Source organism: Emydura macquarii, unplaced genomic scaffold (genome assembly GCF_026122565.2).
Source record: "Emydura macquarii macquarii isolate MOO-44397 ecotype Brisbane River unplaced genomic scaffold, CSIRO-AGI_Emac_v2 contig_1551, whole genome shotgun sequence".
NCBI classification, from domain to species: Eukaryota; Metazoa; Chordata; order Testudines; family Chelidae; genus Emydura; species Emydura macquarii.
In genome coordinates, this window is record NW_027131688.1 from 2691895 (window position 1) to 2706899 (window position 15005).

A 15005-nucleotide genomic window follows, 5' to 3' on the forward strand; every position below is an offset into this window, starting at 1 on the left:
TTGTCAGAGGTGCAGGGCACATGTCCCCTCCATTGATTCAGTAAGACTGGAGAGGCTGAGAGCTATGAAGATGAAGCCCTGATCTCTCAAATAAGCGGAAAGTGGAGGCACCTGCAGGTTATGGCCGATGTCAAAACCCTTCACTATAATGCTGAATGTTGCAGTGTCAGCAGTGAGCTCTCAATGTTGTTCTCCCCTGAGAAGTAATTCCCCTAGAGGCAAAAATCTCACTCTCTCTTCCCCCTCAGCCCCCCAAGGGGGTTATTAACATTTCAATAGGACACTACCTTGACAAACAGGAGTTGTCCTTTCACAGGTGAAAAAGAAGAGACTTTAAATTTACTTGGTGAGGAAACGCAAGGGAGAAAGCCAGGCAGTGCTCCGGGCGCTTCCTCTCACGGGGGGAGGGTTAATGCTACTTTGCATTTAAAGAAGCTTTTTTTCCAAAATGTTTTATAGGGCTAAGAGGTAAGGAGAGATGGCCTCTTCCTGACAGCTTGGACGTAGTGAGACAGAAGGGTGAGGATTAAAAGAGCCTGCCAGAGGTCACACAATGCCAGAACATCAGTGCATCAGTTCAGGGGTTCCCTGCAAGCCCTCAACCATCCACACCCACAGATTAGTAGAGAGCTGGCTGACAAGAAGATGATTTTGCCTTCCTTCTGCTCTCGTGGGGGTAGGGCTCCAGTCTCCTCCAACATAAAAGCATGGCAGGTAAGGCTTGGAGGAGGGCTGGGAAAGGAGCAGGTGCAATGCAAAGCGTCAAATATAGCACCAGGGTTTGTTAGATTTCCAGCCCCTGTGAAGGTACCTATGACCCCAGGTGCCCCTGCATTCAAATCCTACACACCACAATGATATTTGTGCTGAATAGGCCTTCTCACGTATCTTAGCAGAGCTAACGTATTGGTCAACAGTGTCACTGTGGAATTAGGGATACTCATCCAGATGCTTTAAAGTTTGAATAAAAGGGGTTGAAACCCGGCAGGACAGGTGAATTGATAAACAGGTTTTCTCCAGACAAACCTCAACCCAGGTGTGGCCAAAGTCAATAAGCTATTCATGTGTGTCTCAGGAACAGATCATTTACATTGTAAAAGTCAACAGCAGGGGAGAAGACAGCATGGAGTCCACACACAGCAGAGAAAAGGAACATACCTGAGGATGCAGTTCAGTGGCTTACTGGACTATAGAAATGGGGGGAGCCAACCCCTAGCTTCCCTTCACCTGAGGAGAGCAGGAAAACCAGCATCTTAGACTGGGTGGGCGTCCTATCGAAGAGCCATTGGTGGAGAAGTAAGATTGGTGAGGAAGCTACCTTGAATAAAGACGCTAGCGTAGGAAGTTAAGTATTAGCCATTAGAAAGTGTATTTTTACTTGCATGATTGTAACCATTTCTACCTATCACGCAGCCTACGTCCTTTTTGTTAATAAACTTATTATAAACCCACTCATGGTTGCTTAAAGGAAAGGGGGTGTTTACGCCAGTTAAGCTAATAAACTGTACCGTGCTGACTCTTTAAAAGGTCAGCAAACATAATATGTTGTGTGAGTGCAGTGATAGGGGCTGTGCACGACCCAGAAACAGCTCTAAGGAGCTAAGGGGCTGGAGTTTGCTGACTGTTACTTGCAAGCAAGATTTGAGCTGGGCGACCTGCGCGGAGTTTGCTGGCAAGGAAGACCAAGCTGAGAATCTAATCTCCAGCAAAGAGGTAGCATGACGACTCACAGTTCTGGGTACCGCCAGCAGACCATTACAGTACCCTCGACAGTACAGTTTACATGACCCACATGGACGTGGCTCTGCAGCATTTGCACAGCTCATCACTGCCTGCTGAAACAGGAGGATGCACACCCAGTAATAAGGATAGCTACAGATCTTGTATGGCAGGCACAGGAAAATACAGCAGGTCAGCATTTCTCAAGAGGTGCAGGGGAAATGTTCCTCTAGAATAATTTGACAATTTGCAATGAAACCTAGTGCAGCAAGGCGCACATTGGAAAGAGCAACTGGTTTTATTTATAAGTGACAGAACTGGATTCAGAAATTAAGCACAGCAGGACAGAGGATGTCAACACACAGTACATCTGTGCATCAAAACGACTGTGCTGTGTTCTTACTGAAAGCATTCTTGTTGAATGCCTATTTGCAAACTCACTTATACCTAGGGTAATGGATACATGACAGATGACACAGTGGTGGTAAGCCATCTGCAACCAGTTCAAAAATACTCCAGGTTTGTTTCGATTTTTTAAAAAGTCTGGGGCTTGGGGTATAACATTCACTTACAATAAATTCAGATAAGGGCAGGAAGGCATAATTCACACAGCATCCACAATCCTGTATTCTATGTAGCACCCAGATGGAATTTGTAACCCCTCCCTTTCATTCCTAGGCCAAGGTACCTAAAGTACCCCTACCAGTCCGATCGATACTGCAGAGACTGGCTCCAGAACTTCAGTTTACAAAGATGACCTTTTAATCTCCTTATTAATTAGATTCCTCTTCCAGTGTTGCTGCCGTCTGGCTGAGGGTGTATTGCACAGACCCTCAGTCGGACACATACAGGTCAGAAACATTGCACAGGCCCCTAGCCAGATGAGTGTCGCCTTTGAACAGTCACAGCCAACAACAGCATATGCTTGTCCTAAGTATTTAGCACAGCCTCCATCTGCTCTGCAGGACAATTTGAGAACGTAAAGACGGCCATGCTGGGGCTGACCAGTGGCCCATCTACCCCAGTGTCCTGGCATTGGCCCCTGTTGGAAGACAGGGGCTGCAGAGGGGATGAATGGAACAGGCAATCATCGAGTGATCCAGCCCATCGCCCATTCCCAGCTTCTGGCAAACAGCAATTCCTGCCTCTCCTGGCTAACAGCCATCGATGGACCCGTCCTCCATGTAGCTCCACTCCGCGGAGGGCAGCCAGTGTCTGGCTGCAGGTGCTGAGGGACATATGGGGCAGTATTACTTTCCCAGTGACCTCAGAGGAAGTGTCTGGTAGGAACCACCAGCGCTCCCTGCCCCCCCCCCCCAGCGATAGCGTAACCCAGGCCTGCTGGGTGAGGCGCTCTGCCTCCTTCTAGGGGCACCTAGACCAGCTCGAGATTGAGGGGCCTGCTACAGACTTGGCCGCAGGTCTTTAGCTCTCGCAGTCCAACCTCAAGCACTAAACTCCAGAGGTCCCAGGTTTGATCCTGGCCGACGACAAGAGGGGTCTGGCAGTGTTAAAATAGCATTTCCCCAGAGGTCACTAGCGCTGCCTCTTCCCCCATGCACCCAGGCTAGAGCTCATAGATTCAGCATGTCCCTTTGCCCAGCCTGCTGCCCTCAGTGTCTCTGGAGACACCAAGCCCTAGCTGGACACAATCCCACTGTGGGCAGTTCCTCCCTCCTACCCCAGTCCAGATGGGACTCATAAGAAGTAGAATGGAGCCCTAAAAATAGAACCAGGTTGGACTGAGTCACACAGCTCCTCCTCCGCCGAGCGCAGATAAAGAGTGTTCGGTGTGTGAGGGCAATACCACACCATGCTCAATATCCGCTGTCGTACCTCCTTCACCCAGGCCAGAAAACTGCAGCTGGCTGAACCAACACAGCTGAAAACTCAGGTTTATCCAGTGCTTTACAGATGATATCATGCAGCTTTGGCTAACTCCTCTGTTCTACCTCCAATCATATCCCAAGGCAAACACTGAACTGGATATTAACTCAGAGTAAAATACCTATAAAATCACCATCCCTGTTTGCATACTTCGGGCTTTTACACATGCCATTTCCACCTATGCCCAATTTACCTGTACAATCACAGTAATTGCATGCATAACTTAAACACTCAGTTGTGTCTGTACTGAGCTTCTTCCGACAGTCTGAGAAGTCAGGCCCTTCTTTCTTCTTTAGTACAAATTTTCACAGAGAAATATTTTAACTTTAATGTACAGCTTCACTTTAAGACTTAATTAGCACAGAAGTGAAATTCCTGTCAGCTTTATGCTACTTCATTATTTAGCTGAAGATATGGTTGGGAATACTTGTTTGACAACAGAACAATTTAAAGTAACTACCTCTATAAAAATGATGAAAAGGAATGCAGAATGAAATTTCAAAAAGCCATGTAAAAAGAGCGTTCAGGAAAGAACTTGAAAAGCAGCACGTAGTAAAATAGTTTTTGATATACAAAGTAGCTTCCAGTGTGTACATTAAACAATACGTGGATCTGGCCGAGAGAGAGCTGAGATTCTTTTCTTTTTGGGAAGCAAGATTTAAGTAGATATCAGAGGCAAAGAAATGCAAACGGGCTCTGAAAATGTTCCTGCAGCACAAACATCATTCTGGAGCCGTAGGGGAATTATTAGTCCAGTGAAGGTCAGGAGCGGTCAATCCAGTAAAGCAACATGGTGCATAACTGTATTTCACGGATGCAGTCCTTTCCCAGCTGATTGATTCTGAGGACTGGGTACTTTATCCTTTACTCATCCTTCTTTCTAGAATGTCCACCCTGCTTTATACCACATTCGTGTTAGCTGCTCATCCCGCTATTCTGTCACCAGCCTGCCCCCTCCAAGTGTCAGTTGCACAGGCCAGGAACACAAATAGCTACCGTTGAAGAACTGGGCCCATTTCACTCTTGCAGAAGTCATGGAAGCATCCAACACCTGTGAGTCTCCACTCTGTCCTTCCTGAGGGGGGCAAAGAAGACCGAGAATAACTGGGACCGACTCTCACAGATGGTCAGCATCCACTTTGTGAGGGACATCTACTAACCACTCAAAACCAGGCAATAGACCAAGCAGGATGAGTGCAATCCAACACCGTCCGAGAAATCAACGCAGCACCCTCTCCTGGATACAGTGGTTGGCTCCAGCCCCTCATCTCCAGGAGGATGAAGCAGAGGGAGAGATGGAAAAGACCCATTTGTTTACCTCAAAGAGGAGACAGAGAATTCCTCTCCTTCCCCGTCAGAGATGGGGAAACTCCCGCCGTACTCCGAACAGCCACTGCCTTGTCTTCGCTCAAATCTCACCTCTGCCATGACGACACTTCCAAAAGCCAACCTCCTGACCACAGCTAAGCAGGGGAGAAGCTGCAACTGTTCTCCCCCTCCCCCTTCTTGTTCCTTGCCCACCCCGGACATCACGGATTAACAAACATCCCACGGTCCCCATCTCTGAAGAAGTGGAGCCAACTCTCCAACACATCTTGTATGTTGTGCCCCCAAACTCTTCTCCTCTCCTTAGACCGTAAGCCCCTCAAGACAAGAGCTGTCTCTCTCCTGAGTTTGAGGAGTCATTCTGCTGGGTGCTGCACACTCTGACCTGGGGCTGTGACACCGGGCCAGAAAGGGCTAAGCAACTTGGCAAGCTGCAGGGCCCAATCTGACCTTTCAAGACACCATTATGGGAAAACACAAATGGTAATGAGGGTCATTCCTAACAAGCAGACCCGTGCTTTGATAGGCAAGTGTATTGGTGGTAGGTATTTGATGTGGTTTACCTGTATCTCATTAGAGGTTAACAATGTAGATAAACTGCTTTCCTGTCGATTACTGTTGTTCTATTAATTAAGAGGTCAAAAGAGACTATTAAGATCTAGATGGACCTTTGGTGTAATAACATCATTTGCCAGTATTACTCCTTGAGGTTTAAGTAAACGATTAACTGCGCTAATGCAGCTAATTACTGGTGTGTGCCTAGGAAATGAAGGTTTTACTTCACAGGACAAGATACATCACTATTCTCCACTCAAGGAAATAGCTGTGGACTATATTGATAGCAACAGCCATTTAAACTAACTGTGTTGTCTGAAGAAGGACCCAGTGAGTAAAGATCAAAACGGTAGTTTCAATTTCATCAAAGCCTACATGAGAGTTACCTGTAAGCGCCTCCTTCCCTGCAGCTATAAAGGAAGCATCAGGCTTTTTATTCCTTTTATTTCAGATCTGTCCAACCTTTGACAGGGAAAGTTTGGATCACAAGATTGGGATCCCAGCACCAGACTGGAATCACCCTGCTAATTCTCATGGGAGAATTTGAACGAACTCTGTACATGGACTATTTAGTCTTCATTTCTCTGGACCGGATTTCTAACAAAGAAGCTCTGAGCAAGAACTGATGTTTGGGTAAATTCAGAGACTTTGCAATTTAATTATCTCTACTTTGAAACTGACTTATAGCTTCATTTTCATCTGCACGTGCACAGTGATCTCTTAACCATCACTCATTTTTTCAAAATAAATATTAGTTTAGTTAATAAGCATTGGCTTTAAGTGTGTATGTGGGTAAGATCTGAGCTGGTCATGGAGCTGTTTGGTAATGTATCCAATCCTCTGGGGTTGGTAGAACTTTTTTTTTTACATACGATGTATAAAAATTTTCAGGAATCCCCATCACATTTGACTTGGCTGTCTGGGTACTAGCCAAAGTGCTGGATAGTTTCAAGGGGACTGTGTTTTGCCTACTGAATGACCACTGAGCTCATCAGAACCGGTTTGTTGCTGGCTTGGTATATCTTACGGAATTAAAACCACCCGTATTTAGGGCTTTGCCTGCCCCACTCTTTGTAGTCTGCCCTGTTTAAACTATCTCAGCATGGCTCCCCTGGAGGCCAACATCCCAGGGGACTTGTGTCACAACCAGTATGCAGCTATTTAGCAAAGAATAGTCTTTATTTTGTTTACCCTTAGGATGACTGTGACCCGTCCGTGCCCAGGGCAGCCACCTGAAAATGCCAAGGTCAGGGCAGGCTGCAAACGAAAAGCAGATTCTCCCAGCACTACTGGGTGGCACTGAAGCCAGACTTCCCAACCAGCCACAAACTTCACTTCTGAATCTCCACAGAAGCCAGTCCACAAATGCACACAGCCCCCTTTACTGCATTTCAGCTCCTGGCTCCCAAATCAGCACTAGGTCCAGCAAAGAGACCAGTTACTAGAACTCTCTGCTCTTTGCTGAAAAGGTTCCCTCTGACCCCAAGGGGTCAGCCACAGCACCAGTTCAATATAAGTTTGGATCTTACCTAAAATACCACGCTGGCAGTCAATCCTTTAGTAACTAAAACTAAAGGTTTATTGTAAAATGAAAGAAATAAACCAAGAAAGAAATGTTAAAGGCTTAAAGTAAATCACATACATACAAATGATTAAAAGTCCATATACATCAGGTTTCTGGAAGAAATGTGGAGTTGCAAGCTTGTACAGTTCCTCTGGTACACATCCAGTACCTGGATGGGTCTAAGTCCTTCGGTTCAGTTGCACAATGAATTGATCCAGAGGTAGGTGCGTGTCTACAGCTGGACAGGAACATAGACAAGATGGTTTCTGTGGTTTGATCTTATATACCCTCTGTCTTCGGCCATGCAGCCTGTGAAAACTTACATGAGCTAAAATGGAGTCCAGAGTCACATGGGACAGTCCTGGTGCTTCATCAGGCATTGCTGCCTGTGGAATTTCACAGGAACCAATCCAGTCCAGAATCACATGAGCAGGTTCTGGTGATTTATTGGTGATGCTGGCTTCTCCCCCTGTGCCCCTTGCACCTGGGAATGTCTTAAGGGGCCATTAAGCAGGCTATTGTTCTGCAGCCCTCCTGTCTGAGATGCCACTCAGACAGCACACTTTGAAATACAGATATCTCAAATCTATCTATAATTTGCATTACACACCTCACACATGAACATAAGTATCATCATCTTACTTAGCATATTATAACCTTCCTAACAGTACCTGACATGGCGTACCTCACATGGATTAATAGGATTTTGACATTGATGTCAAACAATATAACCAATGCTTCCCCCCGCCCCCATCTACCCAGCATGACAATGACTATGGAGAGAGATCAGGAAATTCTATTCCCCTGGCTCATAATCTTAGAACAAACAGACAGTCAGTGAAATTTTAAAAAAAAGGGAGACTTTCAAAAGGATTCAAAGAAAATTCTTTCCCTCCACAAAACACACAATTGGCCCGTGAAACTCTTTGCTACAAGATCTCATGGATTCTGCAGAACTCCTGGTCCCCAAAAAAGGAATAGACATTTTTAGAGATAAGAATTTCCAGCGTTATCACAGAAAGGGTGAAAAATATCCAAACCTTTCTGCTTTGGAGCATAAGCCCACCTCTAAGGAGTCTGTAGGCGTGGAGTTGGAAGCAGCTTGCCTCTGGGGCAGGTTATTCCATAACTGCCTGCTGCAGGGTTTCTTGCACCTTTCCCCTCTCAGCAGAGTAATGCACATGGATTGTATTCCAGAGTCATGCATCCCCTGCAACTCTGACATTTTTCTTACAGAGAAAGTGAATCCATCATTACAGAGCTACTAAATCCATGGAGATTTCAGTCTTCATTCTCTCAGAACAAAACTATAATGACAGTTAAATCCTGGAACAGGCTTCCTAGGGAGGTTGGGCAAGCCCCATCATTGGAGGGTTTTTTTTAAGCGGACAGAAGAGGATGGGGAGAATTACATAAATGCTTCCCCCTCCCCTCAGAGGGCCTTGTCCTTTATGCCCTATTCCCTGGTCTTGTGACTACTTACCCACACTGAGTTTTACTCTTGTGACTAGTCACACAGATATCGATGGACTCTGCACGTACTTACAGTATGTTCATGTTGGGCTAATGCTACGGTCCTGCATTCACCCAAAGCAGGATGTTCAGAATCTATTCCCAGGGTGGTTCTTGTACCAACTATTGGCCAGGGATAACATCACGTGAGCATCGGGAGAAGGTTTTGTAATACAAGCAGCAGAGCTTGAGAGAGAGAGTTGTCCACATCCGTATCTCGTGCCAGCCCATGAAACCCCACTGAAATCAATGCACTAGAGCTCCATTCGGACCCACAAGTCAGTCCACACGCAACCAGTTGCGGGACTTGGGGCTAAGTGAGTCTGAGCATAACTTCCACGAGGAAGCTCAAAGAGCTGTTGATGCATCTAGAAGTGTGTCTGATTTATTTACCATACACGTTAATGACTTAACAAGTGCCTAACGCCATAGCAACTAGGCACCCTTTGGAAAAGTGACAACGCATACATTACACACGACTTCCAGTGGCAGCATAAAACAAATCTGCTGCAGCTGCTGCCTCAAGAATTACATGGGCAGAGAAGTGTCTCGGAATAAGAAACAGTCAGACAGAAGTTAAATCAAATACACGCCCTGAGCACCCTACCCTGACAGCCGCCCAACTCAGGACCTACTGCTCTGGCTGCGACAGCAACGTCTACGGTGGCAGCCTCTGCTAGAACAATCACTCTGCCCAGCCCCTAAAGACAAGATAAGGGAAAACTAGGCATGGCTGATGTGACTCTGCCCAGCTGTTCCCCAACAGTTGGAATGGTCAACCAGGTATAAATCAGAGCAGCCTCGAGGCTGCTCTAACTTACACTGGGAGCTGTGCAAGCCGTAATCAAAGGGAAATAAAAGGGCTTAAAGTCACCTCTGCACTCCATCTCGGGAGTGCCGCTCAGCCAGGTTCTGCATTCATTGTAATGGAGCCTCTCAGGAAAATGAAACATTTACATGAAATTAAAATAGATCAGCCTATGTCTAATTTGTCAAGATGGATCTCATCAGGCTAGGTTTGCGTAAGTATTCTAATCAGTGCTCTCATCTGCTCCTTTCCCCATAATTACTGCATCTGATAAACCCAAGCTTTGCTCATAACATAACTCATGATGAGTATTCATGATGGTCTATTTTGGAAAGCGGTGACTCTGAAAAGGACAGGAGGGTCATCTTGAAAATTACCTGAATTTGAACTCCAAAGGTGCGGCTGTAGCTAAGACGGAGAACATGTTCTTTGAATGGAGAAGCAGGTGACTCTTGAGGAAATGTAGCCAGGTGGTGTTACCTCTGCTTATGGCATTGGGGAGACCATTATGGGAACAGTGTGTCCAGTTTTGGTGTCCACACCTCAAAACAGGAAGGTTAAGGACAACAGCTACAAGAATGATTTGAGGTGTGGAAAAACCTACCTTCTAGTGAGAGATTAAAGAGGTTCAATCCACGTTTATCCAAGAGAACTTGGACAGTTGACCTTCAGTCACAGAGGGAAATTCTCTGGCCTCTGTTACACAGGAGGTCAGACTAGGTGATCACAATGATCCCTCCCAGCCTTAAAATCTATGAAACCATCAGGAGAAGCTGGATGCTCAAGTGGTCATGATGCTACCGTGGGACTCAGGAGACCTGGGCTCAATTTTCTTCTCCACCACAGGCTGCTGTTTGACCATGAGCAAGTCACTCAGAGAGAGGAAAGAAAAATTCTGCTGAAAATATACTGTGTCTGCGCCATTTACAGGCTAACCACGTGTGTTGGCTTAGCTTTCGGAGGTTCTTCTTTTTCCTAAAAAAGACTGGACAAGGGCAAACATAGAACCTAGCTTTAAAAAAAGGAAAACAAAGAGAGGACCCAGGGAGTTAGAAGCCAGTCAACCTAACTGATACCTGGAAGGATACTGGAACAAATGATTAAACAATACATTTGTAAGGGACTAGATGATAATAGGGTTGTAAGAAATAGCCCACATGGATTTGTCAAGAAGAAACCATGCCAAACCAATATAAATTGCCTTTTTTGACAGGGTTACTGGCCTAATGGATGGTAGGGGGAGGAAATAGATGGGATGCATCTTGATTTTAGTAAGGCTTTTGACAGTCCCACATGACATTCTCATACTCAAACTAGGAATGTGCGGTCTAGATTAAATTACTGTGAGCTGGGTGCAAACCTGGTTGAAAGACTGCATTCTGTGGGTACATCTACACTGCAAAAAAGCCTGGGCTCTGAGACTTGGCACTGCAGGTTATCTGACTCAGATTCATACTATGGGGCTGAAAATAGCAGTACAACCATTGCCACTTGGGCTGTGGGTGAGGCTCTGAGACCTGGTGAGTGAGGAGGGTGTCAGACTAGGCTCCAGCCCAAGAGGGAATAGTTACACTGCTATTTTTAGCCCTATAGGGAGAGCCAGGTCCATTGGCCCCGACTCCGTTACTAGTCAGCATTTACATTAACATATGTGAATAACGGAGGGGACAGTATGTGTATAAGATCTGAGGAGGCCACCATTTGAGGAGCTGCTGGCACTTCAGAGGACAGGATCAGAATTCAAAACAACCTTGACAAATTGGAGAATTGGCCCGTATTGAACAAGACGGAAATTCACTGAAGACAAGTGCTTCACGCAGGAAGGAAGGAAGAATCAAATGCATGACTACAAAATGGGGAACAACTGGCTAGGCGGTAGTACTGCTGAAAAGGATCCAGGGGATATAGTGGATCACAAATTAAATAGAATACAGCAGAGATGTATCATCCTGGGGTGTATTAACAGGAGTGTAATGTTAGACATTGGCGGTATTTGTCCCACTCTACTCAGCACGGGTGAGGCCTCAGCTGGAGTACTGCCCAGTTCTTTCCAAAAGTGTGGTGTCCAGATGTGGACAGGCTGGAAAGGTTCCAGAGGCGATAGCAGTGATCAAAGTCACTGAAGCTTAGGGATGGAAGGTACCTTGAGGTCTCCCAGTCCAGTCCCCTGCACTCAAGACAGGACTAAGTATTATCTAGACCAGTGTTTCTCAGAAGTTATTTGATCGTGCCCCTCTTCTTTGTGTCTGTAATAGTTTGACACCCCGGCCACACAAATACATATATAGATAAAAAGACAACCAACATGCAAGCTCTCACAGTATTAAGAGCAGTAAGGCATTGAATCAAAACCGAGCCAACAATGCATTGTAAAAAGAGCAAAAGTAAAAACTGCAATTGCTATACTGGGTCAGACCAATGATCCATCTAACCCACTATCCTGTCTTCAGAACGTGGCGAATGCCAGGTGCTTCAGAGGGAATGAACAGACCAGGTAACCACCACGTGATCCATCCCATCACCCATTCCGAGCTTCTGAGCAAGGAAGGAAAGATGGAGAATTAAGAGATGGCAAACAAGTAGACCCCCAATAAATTAGGTGCCGGAGAGCAATGAGGGAAAACTGTTGGCCTTAAAAAGACATGGGGCATGGAAGGTGGAAATGCCATAAGAGAAGCAGGAGATACTGCTGGGTAATGGAATGACTTATTTGTCTCCAATCTTTACCACTGAGATGCCAAAAATAGCCACTTTCTGAGCGGGGTGGGGGAGGGATTGAATAAAAATGGAAAGTCACACAGTAGAACAGGTACAATATCTAAATGATAGAGGCAGCTCCAGGACTGGTTGATTTGTGGCTCAAACACTACGGAGTAGCAGACAGATACAAGCACCAACAAGAAAGGTGTTTAACTGTTTACATGCGGTAGGAGAGAAGACAAGACAAGATCAAGGGTCATACCTGCAAACTACAGGCTTGTCAGTCTAATGTACACACTAGGAAGACATTGGACTGCTGACCAGTACACAACACTACAGGCACATCTGGGGACAGGCTTATCAAGTATTTAATGAGGAAGAAAGTTGAGACAGTGACAATAAAAAGTGAGGATGAAGCAAAAGACAATCTTGTCTGACTTCAGGAAGTCTCTAATGGCCAGAGCAGACGTGGCTGGCCCAGTAATGTCCACCGGGCTAGGGTCAAAGGCAGACGTCAGGAATTGTTTCCAAGCTGGATCAGACAGATACAGAAGCCAAGCCAATCTAGGGTCAAAGACAGGAGTCAAGAGCAAGATAGAGCAAAGGGACAACATCTGTAGCAGTGGCAAGCAAGCGTCTGCACTGTTGCTCAGACAGTTCCTTAGGCCTACTCTCTGGGTTAATAGTTGGTATGGCCCAATCAGACACACGATTCTCTCCCTCTGGCCCCTGTAGGCGGTACTTCCTGCAGTGCATACTCCTCCATTAATTGTTAGTTGGTTCTCTGCCTAGCTCCCCAGTGACAATGCAGATGGGTCAACTGGCCAGAACTTGAAGATTTGGGGGTCATGGGGAATAACCAGTTTAACATGATCTTCAAATGTGATGCTGTGGCCCAAAGAGCTAATGCGAACTCAGGATACATAAACAGATGAACCTCGAGCAGGAGTAACGAGAGGAGTTTACCTCTGTATTTGGCACTGGTGCAACAGCTGCTGGAATAGTGTGTCCAGTGCTGCTGCCCACAATTCAAGAAGGATGTTGATAAATTCGAGGGGGTTCAGAGAAGAGCCACAAGAATTAAAGGATTGGAAAACCTGCCTTACAGTGAGAGACTCAAAGAGCTCAGTCTATTTATCTTAACAAAAAGAGAAGGTTAAGGTATGATTTGATTACAGTCTAAGTATCTACATGGGGAACAACTATTTAATAATGGGCTCTTCAGTCTAGCAGACACAGGTATAACGTGATCCAATGACTTGACTCTAGACAAAGTCATGATGTAAATTTTTAACCTTGAGTGTAACTGGTCATCATAACAATTTACCAAGGGTTACGATGGATTCTCCATTGCTGATATTTTTTAAAATCAAAATTGGATGTTTTTCTAAAAAAATCTGCTCTATGAATTATCTGAGAGAATTCTCTGGCCTGTGTTATGCATGAGGTCAGACTAGATAATCATAATGAATCCTTCTGGCCATGGAATCTCTGAGACTTCCAAGAATCTAAAAATTGATAAACTTCTAAGAATTATTGCCAGAAACCATTGGTAAAATGGATACACACCATGTAGGAAGGAGCACAGTGGTAGAGTTTTACCAGATAATCCCGACCAGATCAATGCACTTTTATTCACGTTACCATAAATATCTGGAATATATAGCAAATTTGCCAATGATATAAAAACACAATGGGCAGGACCAGACATATAGCAGATGAAAGGGAAATGGATCCAAGTAACTTTGATAAAATGGGGAGATGGACAGTATGTTGATAAAATGGGTAGCATGTTGAAGTATTACCCAGTTAGGATGAGGGATAAGGTAACCTAAATAGAACACTTGCATGAATATGTTCTATGCTACCATACGTAAGATGCTAATTCACAAACCTACAATGTTATTTGTTTCCAAAAGAACCACCCTACTTCCAGACTAAGAGCATATACACCCAGCCTATAGGATTATGGAATGGAACAGATGGAGATTAGTTGCATTGTCTTGTTCTCTGGTCTAATTTTATTAGGTAATTCTATAATGGCACCAAAACAATCTCAGATACAAATAGCACCAGCCTCCAGCAAACTGCTTGATTACAGGCACCAGCAATAAGCTTCTGATTGATTGGAGGTTCTTTATATTAACAAGATTTAAACAAAGATGTCAATAAAAAAGTGCTTTGCCTGGGAGAGAATGTTCAGCCCATTGCTATGCACTTTATTGACTCCAACAGCAGAGACCCCTCCATCTAGCTATTTTCGCACGTAGGCACATGTGTTCTAGGACATGGGTTCTCCAACAGGGCAATGGGATGGAGCTCAAGCATCCTGGGAGCAGTGGAGGAGTCTGTAAACATAGCTGCCAGATCCCCAGGCAGGGCTCTCTCCCCAGTAAAATAAGCCTCCAACTTCTTAAGGGAAGGAGAAAGGAAAAGTTGGTGCTAGAGGCTACCTGTCTTCCTCCTTTTCTCTTCCTGAAGAGAGAGTCCATGGTTGCGGATCTCAGCCACATGACAGCCCTTGGACTTCACCAGTGTCATGTGAAAGGGGCCAAGTCAGTCTACCAGCTGCCTTGATCTTAGACGTGTGTGCTGCCTGTGATGTGTGTGAAAGGGACAGTTGGGGTTGGAGGGGAGGCGTAAGGGGCAGAGCGTGAACAGGTAGGGAGGTGAGAACAGTATTTGAACTGTAGAGATCCTACTACACATTAGCATGAAATAACTGGTATTTTCAGCAAGGAGAAACTTGCATGTAGTGGAGAAATGCAGAAGGAAATACATTTGATATATGGTTATCAGGTAACAATTCACCTGAATTTTAAAAATCCTGTTGATAAAGTGCAAGATAAATTTTTCTTAAGCTAGGGAAAGACAGTAGGATGAGCTAATAGATAAAGATCTGCTTGGAAAAAAAAATCAGCTCTGTCAGAACTA